This window comes from Larimichthys crocea, chromosome III, assembly GCF_000972845.2.
Source record: "Larimichthys crocea isolate SSNF chromosome III, L_crocea_2.0, whole genome shotgun sequence".
In the NCBI taxonomy this organism is placed as follows: Eukaryota; Metazoa; Chordata; class Actinopteri; family Sciaenidae; genus Larimichthys; species Larimichthys crocea.
In genome coordinates this window covers 8,561,322-8,582,498 of record NC_040013.1, presented here as the reverse complement: position 1 = coordinate 8,582,498, position 21,177 = coordinate 8,561,322, and the positions used below count along the sequence as shown (strand labels likewise).

The 21,177-nt window shown below is 39.3% G+C and overlaps 1 protein-coding gene across 27 annotated transcripts in view; it reads left to right on the top strand.

Moving 5' to 3' along the window:
- LOC109136709 (protein tyrosine phosphatase receptor type D) overlaps positions 1–21,177 on the top strand; it is a 336,090-nt gene that overhangs the window by 164,059 nt on the left and 150,854 nt on the right. For all 27 annotated transcript variants that reach the window (XM_027274799.1, XM_027274793.1, XM_027274761.1 and 24 more), the window contains exon 8: positions 749–796. The gene's annotated coding sequence lies outside the window, so the exon portion shown is untranslated. The remainder of the gene's footprint in view (positions 1–748; positions 797–21,177) is intronic.

Genomic DNA, 21,177 nt, shown 5'->3' with positions numbered 1-21,177 from the left:
AGCATCGTCTTGATCTGTTTCCGCGCTCTCCACCGCCTGCTCCGCACCTGCTCTCTAAGCACATTATGTTACTGACGGCGAATGTTACTGACGTGACCTGTGGTAAAACTACAAAGTCCAGAAGATGGACTACAAAACGTGCATCTGAGATACTTACTAGATACTTCCCGTGCACTCTTAGCATGTAGTTTAATTTCACTCAGTTAGGAAGGTTCCTAAGCAAATTTGACTATTCGACCGGACCCTGTGTATTACACCTCATGCACTAATGAACAGGATGTGAACAAAATCTGGTGATTGCTCCATAGCACTACTAGTGGTCAAGAAGGATATGCACAGGATACCTTTTATAAAGGGAGACAGAATCTATAAGGTTGAAATTGTGGAAGGGAAGAATAGATGTTTTCCTCAACATAGAGCTCTAGCTAAATGTGGCTAAAGGATGTTCTTGGAATCACTACTTCAGTGTCCAGTGGCCTAAAAAGAAAAGGTGGACACGATTCTGGTCTGAAATCAGTCTTCCACCAAGACCAGATTGCCACCAAACTGGATGATTCTTTTACTGCCTTTGCAGTCTGGGACACCATTCCCACTACTTACTTTTGCCAATTTGTTTCCAGGACCCCCTGAGTCCTTGTCTTTATTAAGGGAGTTCCTCATTGATCAATCACTGTCAGAGGAGTTGCTCTGTAATTGCACTGTGGCCTAATCATGACTGACGTCTCACCCCTCCCCCTCTCTGTCACAGGTCTCAGGAGAGAGAATGTTCCTTGACTTTCACACCTTCGACCTCAAGGTAGGGCTCTTTAAGGATTTTACTCTCCTCTCTGTGGTTTATCTTTTGAGCTATATGGTTTTATAATGGATATCATAACTCAAATGTGGATATTGTGGAGATGATGAGGACAGGTAAGTTAAGATTGGTGATGTGTGATGGATATTTTGAATATGCAGAAGTTCAATGACAAGACTGCTCTATTGTTTCCTTTTCGTATTATGTGATGTACAGCTGGCACAGTTGTTTTGAGAGGTTGTATTAATCGAGCTTGCTTATCATCACATGCAACCGAGTATGCAATATCACTGATCGACTATTATAGAACCACAAATAATGGTTGTTGAAATGTTCAGCCAGTACAAAACGTTGAACTACAATACAATAAGGTTCTAGTTGCAGGGCTGCAGGTCCTGGGTTATTAATATTCGACAATCATACAATCACACATTTTCATGGTGCACTGATTGATACTTGCTGTAGGACTCTGTCACAGTCAGCGAAATGGCCCTTACATCTGTCAAATGTATTACAGTGAATGTAAGACAAAACACAAGGCATAACTGCAACAGATTTAACAGCCTTTGACATTTTTACTGAGGCACATACAATTATTCCAGTGGCAAACAACTTGATATAACAAATGAAATGTTTTGTTCTATTGCCCTTACCAAAACTAATTATTTTTTGTTGTTGCTTAGTTGTTTTTTCTGACATGCACACGTGCAGATGTAAGCCTCTAGACACAAACATGCATGCAGACACACATACAGTGCACAGTATGCACACACACACATTTATATCTATGGCCTTGAAACCTGGCTGAATTACATCACATCTAAATGTTAGTTTGCACTGTTAGCAAGACTTTTATCTTCAGTAAAATTGGCCTGGGTGATATCATTTGTGTAATGTGATGTTTATGACCATCAAAAATAATGTTCATTTAATAGTTTATAGTGTTCATAGTGTATAGTGTACAGTAAGTGTTGTAGGGTAAACCTGCTTAACCAAAGCAACAAGCCAATTGACAGAACAACTAATGAACATACCCTAAACTTTTGGGTGAATTTTAGTAAATCACTATGAACAAAACCACATTTTAACATGTGCAATGTATCATGCCTATCTGTTCAATATGTTGCAGACCAGTTCAAATGACATACAAGTGTTGGTACTGATTTTGCAATTTTACCCATGAAGTATGAAACTTTTTTTGTTTAGATTTGCCAAAAAACTAGACAGACCGTCCCTCTTGAAAAACTGGAAGCCTTGTAGTTGCAATAAATTGTCTCAGTGCTGACACTGAACTCAAACTATTGGACTTTTCTCACTTCAAGTTCAGCAGTATTCAGATTTGAATAGCTTTGAAGAGCAGCAGTATCAATGCACTGATAGAGTCAGACAGCGAGAGCTTGGATTCAAGCCAGTGCATGCTCATAAAATGGTTTTATGGCCATTTACTTTGAATATCATCGATGTGATACAGATAATCTACTGCAGTGCAGCACAAAGACAACCTTTGTTTAGCTATAAACTGCACAATACTTTTAAAATAAAAAATATGGCTAAAGTGATGACGAGCAGCTGGTCATAAGTAATAACATCTGAGAGGTGACAGTGATCCATATGCTTTAGCCACAGAATTTAAAGGGAGAATGGCATTCAACTATTATTTCTTACAGTTAACTTTTTCACAGACGCAGCACACAGTCAGAAAGATGGCAAGTCAGTTTGCCATCAACTCCTTGATCTGCGGCGTCACACCAACACACAAATCTTTGGAGAACAAATTGGAAAAGATGCAAAATGATGTTAAAAAAGATCAAGGGCGATTTTCCGGATTGAAATTGATATCTCTGCCATGATATTAGACCCACTGGGATGCAAAACTTCCCAAAAATCTTAATGTGATTTTGTAAGTCGATTTGTGACTCTTCAATTTTTGTGACTGAAAGGGGTTTCATGTTGGTTGGATAGCACAGATTAGTCTCGGTCCTCTTGTGATCTTGCATTAGCACAAGGTTATTCATGCTTACAGACAGTGCATATTTAAACATAGTGAAAAATTCTGCTCTTGAAACTGCAATATTTCCTTTCAGATTTTGCAGTTAAGAGCTCATGTAGGTTTTGTGCGCATGCATGTACATGACATAATCTGTCATCTCGAAGAGAGGGCATGGACACAATTGCAAACCCTCCTTCCCAATATGCTAATGCTTTACCCATGCCGGATTTCATGCAAATGCCTTTCATCGCACATTTTCAAATGCCATTTATATGACAGCTGTAGCACAAGCATCCATAATGTTTTGACTAGGGGGGAAATTGCAACATGGATCTCAGTCATTGTGAATTCTGCCCACAGACAGAATAAGAGAAAGCCAGGAAGGCTGAACTCCTATAAAACATGATTGTTTTATAAAGGATTTATGAAAATTGCATTTCCAGCTCTCGGATCTAGTGGAGATAATTCAGTGTTACGTTTTCAATTTCAATCAACAACATCTGTAAGGAGTTGATCAAGTAGGAAAACAGCTATATGTACATATAGTCACATAATTTGTAGACCATATTTAACGCTGACAACACACAGAAAACATTATTTTAGTTTGTTTGTCCATTTGTAAAATCCACAGAGCAACAGATCCGTAACTTCACTGCAGCAAAAGTAAAAAGTGTGGTATTTCCCTGCCAGTCTATGATACTGCAGGCACCTTGGCATTTTCTAAGCCTGCTATGTCATTGTCTGCAATGCTGTTCGGGTCCATGTACTAGGAGGAAAGTTTTAAATTTAAAATGTAATCAGCACAATCACCACAAGCAATCAGTTCCTCTTCACTTCACCTGAACGAGCCCCCCGCTAAAAAGGGTCTGTTAAATAGAGCATCTTATCAGGCCTGGATTAAGTTTTGACTTTGATTAACATCTATGGCAGCAGTTTAGAATGTCAAAGTTCAAGTTTGGGGGAAAATATAGTTTTTAAAAATGCAAAAGCACATGTCACGTGTCATTATCAAGCAAGGAAGCCACAATTACTGTGATTTTGGTCCTTACGTGTGCCTATAAAGTTGAGCCATAAAACTTTAGTCATACTAAACATAAAACATCTACAAACTTTTTCACAATAAAGAAACAGATCAGCTGATAATTAGATGAGAAGATCGACAGCGTTCTCATGTTTACAGTAAATATGTTAGCTTAGCTTAGCACAAAGACTTGAAACAGGGGGAACAGCTAGCCTGGCTGTCTGTGGAAATAAGAGCCAGCACCTCTATTGCTCACACTAATTCAGACATTATATCTAATTTGTATAATGTTAACAAAACGGATATGCAACTGTGTGTTCAGACAGAATACAAAGTGAATTTTAAAGGTAGGTGTCATTGGATACAAGGTCAACATGAAGACATGATTGGACAGTAATTTGCCTGGGGCAGGGTGAATTGATGCAAATTATGCAGACATGTCAGAGGGAGAAAAAAAAAATTCACACATATGCCAGAGCTTTAGGAATCTGCTTTATGAACACACAGAGATTAGAGGGAAAAGGAGAGACACTGGAGGGGAATGACAGAGCTGGTGAGATCAGTCGGAGGCTGAGCTGAACAAAAACACAAAAGGCACACACACACACATGGTTCGTGCATCTGTTGCTAACTAGCTTACAGCTAATGTCTGTACAGTTGGTACACTGGCTATGTGGGTCGAATAAACACAAACGGTCCAGTAGTCAGATTTAGGTGGATAAAACAGGGCGAAAATCCGCTTTGGAGGCAACAGGTCCTGGCTGGATGGAAGTATTAATCAGTAAGCTTCTGACTTAAACCACATATTTACCACGCAGATATGATGATGGCCAGGAATTTTGGGCCCCATGACAAAAAAATCAAATTGGGCCCCCACTGCGCAGCTGTTGTCCCCACATCTCTAGGACCTAACTATCCCATCAAAAGCTTTACATAACTCTAATTGCAACTGTTTTGAGTCTTGTAGTTCAATACTAGTACTAGCACAATATTTACTGCTGGTGATTTGTACATGCATGCAAGTCTGCATACAGTATGCAGTGCAGTTCACTATTTGATTCAAGATTAAAAGCCACCATAAAAATGTGCTAAAGGCCATTTTTATTTAACTTTTACTGCCCAAAACACATAAAAACAAAGAGATAATTAATGTTATTATTATATTTGAAATATATATACACTCAATGATGATGGTTTAATAATTTTATATTGGTGTTTACCTATTTTTTGGGGCCCCTGTCAGTCGTGGGCTCTTGGAATTGTCCTAACTCCCCACCCCCCCTATATGGCGCCCCTGATGATGGCATCAATTTATGTATATTTGTAGCAGTAGAGAGACAACAAATGGTTTCAAGAGACCAACATACCGTGACACTAACTGCACAGGTGCTGTTGCAGGTGCCACCTGTACACCTGCCTGCTAGAGAGAGAAGACGACTGACACTGAATCACACAGCCTTTGTACTGAATGTTTTTTTTTTTCCAGGGTCAGTGGCAAACCTGCCATGAAATTAATTCTCCATTTAGCGGAGACTTAAATTTGTAAGCAATTTGTAATTTGAGACCATAAACTCATTCACATTGTTTGTCCACGCGGCTTCAATGAGACACAAATTTAATTGTCTATTTTATCGTGGCTGCAGGAGTTTGCCATTTTTCATAGCATTGTTTAATGAATGAATCACAACGCGCTAAATATTGTTTTCCTATTTTTTCTGGGTAATTGTTTTGAGATAAACAGTGCCGATACGGCCTGGCAAGGCAATCAACTTTAAGAAAAGACTTGATTCAAGTGATTTGTGCAGATTAAAACGCCTCAAAGTAGTTTATTTGCAGTTATCCAAAGTTCATAATGAAATCCACAGCAAGCGGTTCTGACTGGCCAACTGTAAACATTTTATGAATTTCAATGACACAACAGCTGAGCTCATTTGAGGAAAAGCAGACCAAGCACACACAGGCCACATCCAGACATAATAAACTGTCACCCTGTTCACAGAGGCGTGGAGCGGTGAGAACACCTCCCCAGAACATCCTCAGACACATCTGTGTCCATGCCCCTCAAATGATGTTTCTTTTGCGGGGAAAATAGGTCAGCCGTGAATACCTGGCTCCTTCCATCTCAAAAAATCCTTTAACACGCTTAATTGACAGTGTAACTATGTGGATTTATTGAGTGAGTTAAACAAATGTTGACTTTTCTTTGCTTGTTCTGAGCTGTTGTATGATTCAGATGCTGTCATTCTAAGAAACGCATCATTCCTCTGCATCTTAAATTTTTAGAAGCAGCTTCATTAGGAACTGTAAAACACAATAATGCCAACTAGGCCCACATTTAGACACTGCCAGCTTGGCCTTCATTTAGACGCTGAATCATTCAGATTGCACCGCTGTGATTGCTTAATTAAATGCTCGGCTGTGTAATGACTTTGCTTGAAAGGGAATTAAATGTCTAAATGCTGCAGAATCTGCGTTGACTTGAACAGAAATCAATGGGACATAGTGCTGGAACCCAAGGTGTTTTCCGACTTGTTTTGTATTGATGCTGTCCCTCAATCAGTGAGTCAAAAGCTCATTCCTCTTAGTCTAAAGCATTGATTGGTGGTACACAACAGTGTGCTTACTTTGTGCTTTCTGTAGAGGCCTGAAGAAGATAGTTTACAAGTCAGCAGTGTAGGTAAAGCTGCATTTATATTTAAAGAGGTTAAACTACTAACATCATCTATTCTGGGGAGTGTAAAAAACAACAAATACATGATGAAAAACAAATTCACTTCCACAACCAAGTCCTCTTTGTATCCAAAAACAATTATTTATGGCAATGACGGTTTGTTGGATGGGTGCAAAATTTTCTGCATTCATGTTTTCAAGATGATCAATCCTTATTGACTTTGGTAATCTCCAGACTTTTCCTGTAGTGCCAACGTGAGGTACATTTGCTGTTTTTATTGAGACATCTTAACAACTGTTGGATGGATTGGCATCAAATTTGGTACAAACCTTCAGGTCCCTCTTAGGATGAACTTTAATAACCTTGGTCATACTTTCACTTTTTACCTAGTTCCCATCAGCCTTTTTACTTACTAAACAACAGCATGTTAACATACTGGCATTTGCATTTAGCTCAAATCACCGCTGTGCAGCCTAACAGAGCTGCTGGCATGACTGTAGACTCTTAATCTTGTTACTAATTCATGACACATTCTCAGTATAGATCCAGCCGCAATGATCCTATTTATGTGTTTATGTTCCTGACTATTACATTTCATAACTGGTTTGACATTGGTTTGACAATGTGTATTATTCCCTGTTGACCATTAAATTGCAGTAAAGCATGGGTAGATTTTTCTCAGAATAACTTTCCGAGTCCAGAATTATCAGTCTTTCGGCACATTTTCAGTGTTTTACCATGAAAGCCTAAAGGCAAACATTAAAATCCAACCCACATGGAAATGGTTCTTGAAAGGAGTGCAGCCAACTAATCTCGCAAACATTTGATTGAACCAAAGACCTTTAGAAATCGCAAAAGCTGGGAAGGGCATACAACTCCTAAAATGACAACCGATTATCAAACTGCCTCTGGCTCAAGACACTGTAATCCCCCAGATGTTTGCAGTCTATGAAATATGAGAGTCTGAATTAGATCTCTCAAACAATGTCAGCTTGTCTGCATCCGTAAACCCTCAGCATTTAAGTCACAAAATTAAGTTGACCCCGTCAGAAAGCTTAAGGACATGTAACAAAGCCGCCGGCAGTCTTATTACTTCATCTGCTTTCGTCTCATCTCCTCTGTGTAATAAGTTCCCACTCTAGCAAGACCAGTGGGGCTAATAAGGGTTTTATCTGCTTTTGATATTAGATATTAACACCTCATCAAAGTTAAGCCAGCGGTAGGCTCGCGTCCTCCATCCAAATTTACATTAGCCTAACAATGTCTCAAAAAGAAATCTTATCAAATTCAAATTAAGGGTGAGCTGAATAGCCAGAAGGACACTGCTACCCATCACTCAAGGAACATGTAATTTGGTGCCGCCGCAAAGACTACAAACTTGTAACAAGCTTTGTAAATCACTGAGATCATAGTTTTCATGAAATAATGTTAATACTTTGAATTTGCGTCTTATAATCAAAACCGAGCACATCTGTGCCATATGAATGGTGACTGTTTAGCTGCTGGGTATGAAAACAGGTCTGAGTGACACAATCACGATTTGTTGTTTTGAAAACTATAAATAGCAACTCTAGTCAGCCAGTCTTTGTGATCTTTACCTGAGGGGATCACATTGGTAGCATGTGTTATTTTGTTGTTTTCAGATACTCAATGCAGGTTGTAACCCCGTGGTTAGTCATCTGTGAGCTTGAATGAAATGCATGTCAAAACTTACATTAAGCGTTAATTATTTATTTTTCAGAATCAACTGTGAGAAGAAGAGGATGTATAGCTTGTATAGATCAAAAGAACACATCGATGTTGTTTTCAGTGTCTCGCTTATTTTAGAAGTCTTATTTCTTGGAAAAATTCTCAAGGTAAATCCTGTATCTAGAGCGGGAGTGCAAAGGTTTCAGACTTCTTATCGTCCCTTGTGGCATCCTTTGTCAGGTTGTATGAAAAAAATGAAATATTAACTGGAAAATATAGCTTGGAGAGATAGAAAATAAATTACTTCAGTGTGGCAGGGAAAAGAAGATTGTGAGATTTATCAAGTCAAGATGGAAATGCCTGCTAAGTCTGTGCCCCTACCTTGAAAAATTAAAGAGAAATCAAATGCCTTAGAGTACACAGCAATTGTGATGTAAAGGTGAGTGTGTTTATGTGTGTCCTTACATACGTTTTTTCAGTAATTCATAGTATATATTTAATTTCTGGTGTTTTTACATGTTCTATAATAAGGGTCTTATTGTCCGTCTTCTAATTCCTCTGAAGAATAAATGTCCACAATTAGGCTTAGCTGTACTCTTCAGTCTTTGGACACTCAACAGATTTTCAGTGAAACAGCTTGACTGGCAAAATCTATAATTGTACAGATAAGTGAACATGTTAGCTAGATAAAGGTTAAACTATCAGGGATATGTTCTCCATCCATCTAAAGCCAATTTTACACATTCAGCTCAAGCAATAGTGGGGGGTAGTAAAAAAAAAAAAAGTCAAGTCAATATTGATTGATCTGGAGCCTGAGCAATTACCTCCATGTGCAGAAGACCATGTTAAGGTCAGTATTATCTTAGCTCATTTTATGGGTCAGCGCTCTGGCTTTAGACGAAATAAATTAATGGGGTAAACACTTTAGCTCACCTTGATGAAATTTACAGCAAGTGGAAAAGCTTTGCATAGGTGGAGGGTACAGTGCCGGAGAGTGACCCTTGATATTTTGCTGAACCTTCAACTTATTAGGGTAAAATGCAGTCCATAAATAACATCGACTCCCCTTTAAATGAAACTATCGGCGTACAATTATCCGCTGTATAAATGTAATGAGCCTATTAAATGAATGCATTTTATAGACAATGCCAATTTTGTTTTTACTGCTTGAATGTTTTCTTTTGTTTTTTTGTTTTTTTTAAATTGTGCCGTGAGTCAAAAAATAGACAGTTATGAGGATATTTATTGGTGAAATTATAAAGCCCAGCATCTTTTTAAAAAGTTTTATTAACACTACTCTGTGTGTTACTACTACGACAAACGCAATAACCCATATACACAAATGCTATTATACAGCAAAGCCTGCTGGGTGTGTCAACGACTCTTAATACATTCTGCATGTAGCTGTATGCAGCATTCTTATATGCCCAAGGCTGCTATCATAATTTCAAACTAGGCTTACAGCATTAACGACCTACTGTAAAGAACAACTATAGCACAGCATATCCAATAACAACAGCTTGTCCCCAACTTTGCATGTTTTTTCTTAACACCTGTGTGTATTGCACTAGAGGGAACAGGGGGTGGGGGGGACGTTATTAGTCAACCAAAACATTCCATCAGCTCTCAGTGTATCGGCATTCTTCTGTGGCCTTCGGGCTGACTCGCAAACAGCTCTGTTCTTAAGCCCAAAATAAATTCAATTTCCAATGCAGTGATCTCCTTAATGAAAAGTCAATGTCCCTCACTCATTGGCGAGCTCCCACGGGGACAGTCAGAAAGATGAGTTTATCAGCAGGCCGGAGACTGCACCCTAGGGGACACCACCTCTTATGATCAAACAGAATGTTAGAGTGTGTCCAACCAGTCCTCCATTATTACCCAGCTTGTGCTCTTAATGTGAGCTGACGGAGGAGGGATGACAGTATTGATCTAATGAAAGTGCTATTTATATTCTTACAAATCCTCTCACCAGTGATTACACAACCACTCCAGTACTGCAGCCAGCGCGTTCCCAATTTAAGTGTACGCGGTGACAGTTTGCCGCATATGTATGCAACGTTATCTTACCACGCTTATTTCTGCAGAGGGTTCAGCATTTCCCATCAGACTGCATGTAACTGTGTGGAAACATGCCCCTATCGTATCTCAAGCGTCAAATTAATGTCTCCTTCTGAACTAACATCAAAATGTAAACCCAGTTTTACTGGATATTAAAAACATGTTTACATTTGTCATGTGGGTCAGGTTTTTTTTTTTTTTTGGTATAATTTCAGTGGAAGTTCTGCATTGTTGGGCTGCATCCCAGTGAACAGTTCAGAGGTTTTTGATTATTAATAACACCATGTCTTGTCAGCAGCTAACCCTGTGATAAGGGGGACATGGGGTTGTTGTCACGGCATATGGTTAACAGTACTATAGATAAGCTTTAATCCCCACTAGGCTCGATGTAATGCATAGCAAAAGTGATGGGAGCACAGAACATCAGCAACGGGGTAAAATAGCAGCGTGCCGAAATTACACGCAGCAGAGAGAAGGGGATGCAAATGGGTTTTTCAGAACGCGCATGCAATTCATGTTCACCATATTCATTATTGTATAAGTGCACATCTTGTGTAGTTTTCACTCACATGACCCACAACAGGAAATCATGTGTAGTTTAACATGCATGAACATTCATTTCTACCCGTGGCTATACACTCATGAATAAAACACTGAAACATGGGCAATTATTGACCTCATATGTTTAACCGTGGACCTCCTCCTAGCAGAAAATCTGTACATTTGGACATCACAAATGACTCCATACCGTGCATGCTCATAAAAAAGTTGATGCTTTTCTCAGAAAGGAGTTTTTTTTTCCAAGTTAAAGGCCAAAATGTAAATATTATACATACATGAATCTGATCAGAAAGAAATAAACGGCACCAGTACTCCAAGGCAGCAACTGCATATAGTTTTAATCTGTGAGAAATATCGCAGTGCACTTTGCATAGCTGATTAGCTGTGTTGTTAAATGCTAATTGTTATTTAGATTATCCAATTACAGTCAGAGCACATCAGTTTACATTAATTTGTGTGCTAATACGTTGCAGTAAATTAAATAAACAGTGCGTATTGATGTGACATACAAAACATCAATATCTCAAGCTTTTCTTATGGACTATAGATTGGGTATTATACTTGCATCAAAGTCGGAAGTTATGGAATCTGTGACTTGATATAGAAGGATGAAGGCTGACCAGAAATATATTATATATATGTATATTATATTTGATCATAGTTTTCAAGAACTGTGCACTAATAAACTTTATCAAGATGAACTTTAGGCTTATTACTATTACTTTCATTACCTCAACTTACTATATCTGACTTGGATATTATCCTGCTAAAAGTTATCTTTACATCCCTCGAGCAAATGCATGCTATTCATTGCAAAAGGCTTCTAATTTATTGAATTCTTCATATATAGAGGATTTCTGTTCATCTTAGGCTTCTTAGGCTTGTGTGAGTCTCTCTCTAATGTGGCTGTACTGCCCATAAACAGACATTGAGTGATTAGCGCTGCTCTGCCATTGACATCATTTGCATTTTAATAGACCATAATTACAACTCGGGGAAAATAAATTGCAGTTTGAAGAATGTTTGAATTACTCCAACTCTCCGGCTCTCCTTGCGAGATAGCAGTGAGCATATGCAAGAGCTGCCTGGGTGCTTAATACCAGGTTCAGAAATGTAAAGTGAAGCAGGATTGCAAACTGAAAAGAGCAAATGAAGACAATGTGGGCTGTGTTAATGTCGTTCAAAGTGCTAATCAAAGTTTCTGACTGATTTTGAACTGATACGGAAAGAGAACATCCAGCCAGTAGTTCACTGTCTTGCTTGAGGATACTTTATGGTACAAATAGCTATTAAAGGACACACATTGACTATTTCTGGGATCAAATCAGTGACCTTTTAGCTACAGAATATGTCTCCAATCACGAGGCCACCCTGCCCCCACCTCCACAAGACTTTTCCTTTCTCATTAATTCCTGTGATAATTGCAGTTTGACCATTTAATGTCCCACAGACTGTCTTATCGCTACACCTCACCTGCTGAGATGTGACACCTTCCCAGGATTTGCCGAAGGATGTCTAACCCTTGGCAGCTAAAGCCCATGTGACCCTGTAAGCAAGAGTGACAACACAATAATACTCCCCGCGCCTAATCTTTCATTGGTGGATTATCAGATTAGAGGCCCCAGTTGTTTATGGGCTCGGTGACTATCGAAAAAGTTGATCTGTCAAGTTTATCTTACACTTGTCGTATCAAGGGAGTGTTGGACCATACAGTTGGCTGTGGATGGAAGATAAGGCCGACATAGCTGAATGGAACCTCAGGAAAATGAGAAACAAGGCTTTTCTTTTTACTCTGACGATACACTTTATCTAGTTTAAGAAATGGAGCCCACCAAAAGCATTACTGGTCTTTTGGATTCACTTGATTTCCTTCACCTCTTTGGTGTGACAGAGGTGCCTTTTTTTGTTTTATTCTGAAAGGAGATATCAGAAATCATCCACCAGTTTAAGACTCAGGTTAGTGGTGTGGAGTCGCAAGTTTCAAAGAGGACATAATCCATCTTCTTTCAAGCTGCCCCTTTGTGGCATTTCAAAGACTTGAACCGATATAGGTTTCCTATCAATCTGTTGTTTTGACAAAGTAACAGGATAGAGGGGAACCATTATTGAACCTTTGGATGTGGTTCACTAATTCAGGCTAACTGGTTTCTTTCCATTACAAAGCAGCGACTCTGAAGGTCATGGCCTCTTCAAACATGACTGTCAGAAGATATCTGTGAATAACAGTCAGTGATGAGATCACTATCACTAATATAAATCTGCTCTTATCAGATTTGCAAACCAAGGTGTAAATATTTTGACATCGCACCTGGTAGGATGGGAAGTTGAATTTCCAATTACTGGAGAGAGATCCTTCATATGAACAGAATGATAAACAAGCATACATTTTTTTTTAATCAATTTTGCATTATCACCATTCAAAAAAAAATTAAAAATGAAAAGGGACTTTGTAGGTGAAATTCAAACCTTCAACCTTCCTATAGTTTTACATTGGGTGATATTAAAATTATAAATCTATAAATATAAAACATTTTATGCACCCATACTGAGGGCTTTGGTCAGTAATCCAGTTATCTAGCCCTTTATATGCCATTTGTACATAAAATGTTATCGTATTGTTTTTCGTTCTTGTTCTTGTTTTTCAAATGTTACTTCTTTAGTAGTAACATTTCATTGTATTGTCGACCGCATGTTAACCTGCACATGACAAAGAAACCTGAAACTTGAACTTTGGTTGGGCATTTCACCACTTTGATCTAACTAAAACATCTTGACAACTATTGACTGGATTTCCATGAAATGTGGAACAGACATTTGCAGTCCCTGTCAAAATGAATTACAATAGCTAACAGTAATCCTTTAACTTTTCCCTCTGACTATTATCGCGTCACATACCTGCAAAATGAATGACATCCCTATCAGCTTCAGTTGCACGTTGGGTTTAAAGCCATTTAGCAACTCTCAGCATCATAGCAGCTACATTTCAATGCTGAACATATTAAATGTTACACCTATTAAACATTATCAGGTTTCCATTGTAATTGTGAGCATGTTAACATATAGACATGAGCATGTATCTCAAAACACTTTTGTGTCAAAGTAAAGTCCCACAGAGGTTGTTGGCATGGCTGTAGACTCTGAGCCTTGTTCTTAGCATGCAGGTCTGAATACCATTGATAATGTTGGCAGTAGAAGCAGTGACACGTTTTCACGCTTTTAATAAAAAAAGAAAACGGTTGAATTTACAGGGTATTTTGTGGCTTACTAAAGCAGAATCCTCTGACAACTAACCTCTGCCAACTATATTCTGCATTCACTGTATTTAGTGGATCATATTCATCAAACAGTGGCTTAACTGTTTGGGGATGCATGTTATCACAGTTGTGATTCATCTAAAGCCCTTTTGAGTGTTAGGGCAGTGGATAGTGCCGAATAGCCAGAGTTTGAATTTATATATATATAAGGACTAGTCTTATATTTTAGAATAGTAACAGCAGAACACCCTCCTCAAGGGATAACAGTAATTTTCCTCTGCCTCATTCCCATCTTATTTATGGCACAGCACACTGGTTTGTCACTTCCAGCCAGTGTGATTATTCACCTGGCAAGCATATTATTCTAGCAAATACCACAGCTATAAAAATTTTCATATTTCATTCCAGGGGTTTGATGAGAATGCGCTGAATCCCATTTTCCAAAATATTGGGTATTCTGTGCGACAAGAATATGGCTTCCCTGATTACATTATGCCTCTGAGCTGTGTTTAGCCAAATGTGCATGACTTGCAAGTGTAATGTACAATAGGCCGTTGCCAGTGTGTCACATTAAGGAAAAAAAGAATGGAAAGACAGCAGAAAACAGAGGTCCTCTTTTATCAGAATATTTACATCCAGATGAAATGGCCCTTGTTGAAAATTAAAGCAGAGTTAAGGCGATGTCTCTCTCCTTATGGCAGACTTCAGGACCTTGAATGACTTTAATGTTTTAAATTTTAGCTGGTCTTGGAATGTTTCAGTTTCTTCTTCTTCTACAGTCCAGCCCAGTCACAGTATTATATAATGGACAACAGCTACAAGTCACTATAATCACATTTACCGCAGGGACACAAAGACCTAGGTTACACGGTCCAATTAAAAAAAGCAGAATATATTTCATATTTAACAGCAAAATCATTCTACGATAATAAAACAAAGGAATCCACACTGCAACTAGATGCAATCTGCAGCACAGATGTCCACCACATGGAGTGGACGCAACTCATTTGTTGCATTTTGCACTTATTTATTTATTTCCTAGGTCTGATACAGGGAAACATCTGTCACCTTTGCCTAAGTGGCTGCTTGCATGATCCATGGACTATGTTTCAGAATAAAACACCCCCATATTGTCTGGCTCTCATGTCCCGTGCTCAGGTGCAGAATCCTGTTAGGCATTTGGAACGCCCTGCTGTTGCAATAGAGGCAGCCTAGACCCAAACACCTGGAGACCTCATATGTGCCACCAGAAACAAGAGTCGTTGCCAAGCTATCACATGGCTTTGCTTTTTCAGTGACATCATACCTTCCTTTGATTTTTTTTTTTTTTTTTGTGGCAACATTAAAATGCATCAATTTGTTGAGTTATTCACTGAAACCTTCACTCAAATGCATATTGAAAGATTCATTAGCCGGAGTGGTCTGTGTCATATATGGTCTTAATTGCTCCGGTGCCACTTTTTCTCAAAGTAAATTAATTAAACGAGCCACACTTGAGGAACAAAATCTGACGTTTATGTCTGAAGTATTTGAAGTGTCAACGAAGATAAAGGGTGTTGGAGAGAGGTTCTAATTCTCAAAGCCCAGCCCCAAATAGCACCAGTAGCCATCTGTATTCTCGTTTCTGCAGCACTCACTAAATCAACACACTCGACACAAGCCTGAGGATGGCTCCGTACAATCATGCATGACAACATCAAAGCTTTTCTTTATTGCCTCTCCTCTTCATTTTCCCCCTCCTCAGCCCCTCTTAGCTGCTATCTGAAGCTAAGAGCAGTGGTACCACTGCAAATATTATCTTTGGGGTTAGTGCAAACACTAAGAAATCCTAGCTGTCTCTAGTCAATGGGTTCAGTCACAGCGAATGATTTTTATCCTTGCATTGGTGCAAAATGAACAAATAAACCTGCATTGTGCATGGATCACCAGGAAAGGTTCGTTGGCTGATCTGTGGTCTTAGACTACTTAACAACAAATCCTTAGTAATAGACTTTTCAGCATTCTTTAGAACCTTTTTTCTTAATTGCCTTGTCTTTGTTCCCACCTCGACATATTGACAACCATAAATCTCTAAGATGTCGAATGAGCCAAATCCCCAGATTTCCATGAGCAAGATGTTTCAATGATAAGCTGGATCTGTCATTGGGGAGCCACTCAGCACCCACAAACAGATTGAGCAGGCACCCAAGATGGATCTGTCGACACTTCATTCTGCATATCTCTATTTAATGATATTATATTTCATTTCCCGAGCAAAGAAAACACCATTACCCAAAGCAGTGAGTCGGAACGAGCCATTCTGCAACAGATTCTAGGCCTCCTTGGTGGTACAGTAATTGAATTACAATCGCATACGACACAAAGTTTGAGAATGATTGTATTTGTTTCCATTTGTTCCTTCTATGTTACATACTAAGCTAAACTTTGCACACCGTTGCAAACATTCTATCATATAGCAGCTTAGCACGGGTTGCCTTCTAAATGGCCATTGTCTGTTTTGAAAGATACTCTAAAAAGTTCAAATGTCCGAACACCTCGGATGCATCAAGAATTTATATGCTACATGTACATATGGGTAAAATAATAGAGAACCTGTATATAGCATGCTATATAATTCCATGGACTTTGCAGATCAGTATACGAGCGGGCCAGCCAGCAAAGAGGTCACACGAAATGGTCCTCAGGCAGCATTTAGGCTGATTTCTGACAATCTCAGTACTCAGGCCCATATTGATAACTGACTAAAATTCTTTCTCTGGTAACTGTCGTTAAGAGCTTTGAAAGCCATTGGGGTTTTGAAAAGTGTGCCCAGTTGTTTTGACCACAGATTGAAAAGCAGTTATCATTTCAATGGGAGCGATATGCTCATAGGGGAAAGGACAAAGAGGTCAGCAGAAGTGGAGTAAGTGCTCCCTCAGGCACAAACACAATGCCATTCGAAAGGCCCCACAGAGACACCAGAGGAAATTGATTTAAGCTTTATTCCTGGTCAAATGCATGACTAGGCTGGTGGGTGACCCAATGGTGGACCTGTCTGCTCAAATTAGGAAACCATTTGGAAGATATGGCCACATGTGAATGGCCAATCACACGCAATGAATATTGTACCATAATAACATTATTTCACACATCAAAACATCTAGAGGTCATCCAGTCCCCCTATTTTGTGAGTGATGATCTTTTTGTCAGGACAGACCCCCATCTACTTAAGTAGTTTGTGATAAGTGCACTGCATTGGTTGCCACCAGCCAAACTGAACGGTAACTCTGTAAAATTCTGGGGCACTGTCATTGGCGCAAATTACATAAAGACATAAAAGCTTTTGTTACTGGCTGCATGCATTTTGACAAAAGAGGGATTGGCACATATTTTCCGGCATTGATAATGGAGAGAGAGAGTGATTTTGGCTACACAGAGAAATTGAAAAGCCCTATAACACCAATCACCCGTCATCAAGAGGGTTGAACGTAGGGAGGAGGAACATACATAACATCAGCTGTCTAACACCAGCTGAGTAGAAAGGCTGTGAATGGATATGGTCATCAACTACTTATTTATTTACAAAGAGGAAGCCATTAATATTGCCCTAGATGTGGTCATGATAGTTCAATTGGAGTCTCTAGGAGACTGAATTTGGTGTACTAAAGAAACTATATCAACTTCGCACACATGCAATTTGCCCATGGCTTTTATAGTACAGTATGTCCTTGATGAATACATGGCTGATAGATAGCAAAGAGCTTGCAATGACTAAAAGCCCACTGTATATTTTAAGCCATATTTTCAGTTGTGTTAAGTTCAAAAACTAAAAAAGGTCACCCAATTTGCCTAAATCATCTCTCATTAGGGGTTATTTATTTCAGTAAAAACAGAAAGGTCTCTTGATTTAATTTTTTTTTTTGAGCGATCGGGACACTGTTACTGGAAAGGGATTGATTTCCAATGCTATGAACACAACAATTTAAATTCCATTCACTGCCATCATATCGGGGGTAGCAGGAGAAACCTTAGAGATGGGTGCCACCTGTTAAAGTTATCTGCTTGGATTAATCGAGATACGTGAGAATATTTGTAATTTATGTGAATCTATCCCTCGAAGTGCACATGCCATATTTTATCTGTTTAAAGGCCGTTTATAAAACTTTAATTTCCCATTAAACAGCCACTGTGGTGCCCTTTGGGATCTCTGTGCCTATAACCACACACTGTATACATACATGATTTATGTATGTTTTGTTTGCTTTGCTGCTTTTACCATAGCACAAATCTAGTTTAGTGAAGAGCTGATTTTCACCCCAAAAAAGAAAAAGAAAAAAACACACAACCACAACGTTTATACACTCCACTACAGTATATAAAGCAGGACATGAGCACTGGTACGGAAAAGAGGGTTGTACCAACCATCACTATGTTGCTTCAACACCACAGACCTCTGGGCTTCGCTGGCTGCCAAGCTGCAGTCACCCACAGAGCTGTGTGCTTATTTTCTCTGCTCTCTTCTTGACCATATGGAGCATAAGGGTCATAGGGACACGATGTATCACAGATTTGTCTCTGTGTGTGAGAGTGTGCGTATACATGTGCGTGTGTATATGTATTGCCTGTTTGCAAAATGAGCCAAATCTGCTCGCTAGTGTCTGTGGATTTGGCAGCAGGGTGCATTGATTTTGTCAGCATTTGCATTTTCCTGCCAGCCAAGAATACTTTTATTAGCTCTACCAATATAGATGCAGAAAACAGTTCGTAGTCTTTTCACATTCTGCTGTGTTGGACCAAACACAATGGCTGTGTTCTTTTCTCTGTTTATGCAGGGATTCCTTTTTTCCCCCCATTCAGTTTAAAACCAAGACTTGCCAAGCCGACGAGCTGTTTCTATTCATGTGAAAGATGGACTATTCCATGGTACAAGTATAAGGAAAACCCCTGATGATAAATCTAAATGCCAAAGGTCAAAGACACTTTATAGGTGCAAGATGATGAAGTGTCTTTTATTCCATTACCAGACGATTCGTGGGTCAGCTTGTCAGACCTGACACAGTGACATAGTAGCAACCTCTCATTTAATCACCATATTAATTCACCCATCCCAAAGCCCTAATGACACCGCTGCTGGCCGATTAATCTCCGAATTTGATTTAGCGAGTGTCCATTCATCATAACTGACTGTTTCAGTATGCAATCAATATGGCCTTTTAGCACTTCGGACACCTAGACCTCAAGAGGTACACAGTCATGGTGTGAAGAGTGTTGTGATAAAGTAAATGCTTGCCCAGGCCAAAGGGGAGAAGCATCAATCATGTAGCAGTGCATACATCAGCAGCACTTTTTCCTCAGGTTCTCCTGAGCCTTCTTGGACAAGGAGCAAAAGGTGTTGCGTCAACACTCTCAACAGTGAACATGTGTCTATCGCTTCATCGCTTTGTGAAAAATGTTCTTCCTGACCACAATGAAATCAGAAACATGATGCAGCCTTTTTGCCAACAGCTCCCAATTTACTTGTGTACAATTGTTTATATAGCTGTATCCCTAGAATAAGCTGTGTTGCTAGTGCACCTTGTCAGTATCCGTGCATGCTTGCGCTTGGACACACTCCTGCCCATACATACACACGCCATCAAGCCGCAGGGCGAAGGCAGCTCTGCTCACTCAAGGGGAAAGTGAACAGCTGTGCCTGTGACAGCTGGAGCAGTCATGACATCCCTTCACCAAATATCAGGAATGGCTTTGGACACAATGGTGTATCAGCCGAGAGGGGTCCATTTACAACCTGGACGAGACGCCGAGGCTTTAGCCTGCGACCATGCTGGAGTGACAGAGCTCAGTTTTTCCCTCCTCGCATTTCGGTGATAATGTGAGAAGTAATGAGTTTCTCCTTGGTCTTCGGCCCTTATAATAGTCCCCCATTTGCTTCAAAACAAGCCCAATGGAGCAAATTAGAAAATGTTATGCCTGTGAAAAATGAGCTGAATACTAATGTTTATTCTTGGAGGTCCAGTTTTAGTGAATCCTCATCAGATTCTCACCAGAATCTTGTTTCATTGCTTACAATTTCTAATCTTATAGAGGACAATGTGGCAGTGATTCACTTATGAGAAAAATAATAATAATAAAAAAAAAAAAACATCTGCCAGATGCCCTAAATAAAAAAATAAAGAAAGAATTTAGACTGTTTCACCAACTAACATTGGTAGCGTGTCAATCATTCCACCTCACCCTGGAGATACATTATGAATGCAAAATGTTATCGCTCATAAACACTTTTTCTAATCATCCTGGAGTTTTGGGTTTTGTTTGAAATATTAAAAATGATGGATGTCTAAAATGTGTTAGAACCAGTCGTAATTGTGAAGGCAGCATTTAAAAAAAAGAAATCAGTGTACTATGCAAATGAGCATAATCACCTTCAGCCCCTTTAGCACCAGACCGATTTTAATTACACCTTAATTTCATGTATAAATACCCCCTATTCAGACGAGCTGCTGCAGTAAGCCCCTGCAGAATAGACTGAGTGGGAGGACTGTATAGGTACAGATAATTACAATTCACTGTTATGGACTCCTGATTATATGAGATGGTGGCCAACATACTGTCTTCCAAACACCACTGAATGAACTTCATCAGGGTGATAGATTAAAGTATATCACAGCTATGACAGTGGTGTCCAGTAAACTGAGCAGTACTTCATACATGGCCAGGACAGCGTTGTTTTATCTTGACGGTGCAGCCTGGCCAGTCCAGTTTTGTGATGTTAACACAGGATAAGACCGACAGCAGTGTTTTCACATCGTATCTCCAAGAGTATATGAGTCCAGGTTTTATAACGTGCGTTATGTTGAATCATCATTTACTGGCTGGTTACGTGGTACAGTAAGAACCAGCATGGAGATCAGATGTTTTGAAAATTGTTCAGTAAGTGGAATTTTGTTCAGACTGGTTTATAGATACAACAGACCCTTTCCTGAGTGAAGTCATAAAAACCAAAGACTTAAAGTTGTGTTTGTGGAGATATTCATGTTTCCCAAAGACTTAAAGTTGTGTTTGTGGAGATATTCATGTTTCCAATTAGGTGCAATTTGTCTACAAAAAGTTTCCATGGACATTACAAAAACATGACATATGTGTGGTTGCCTTAATGCA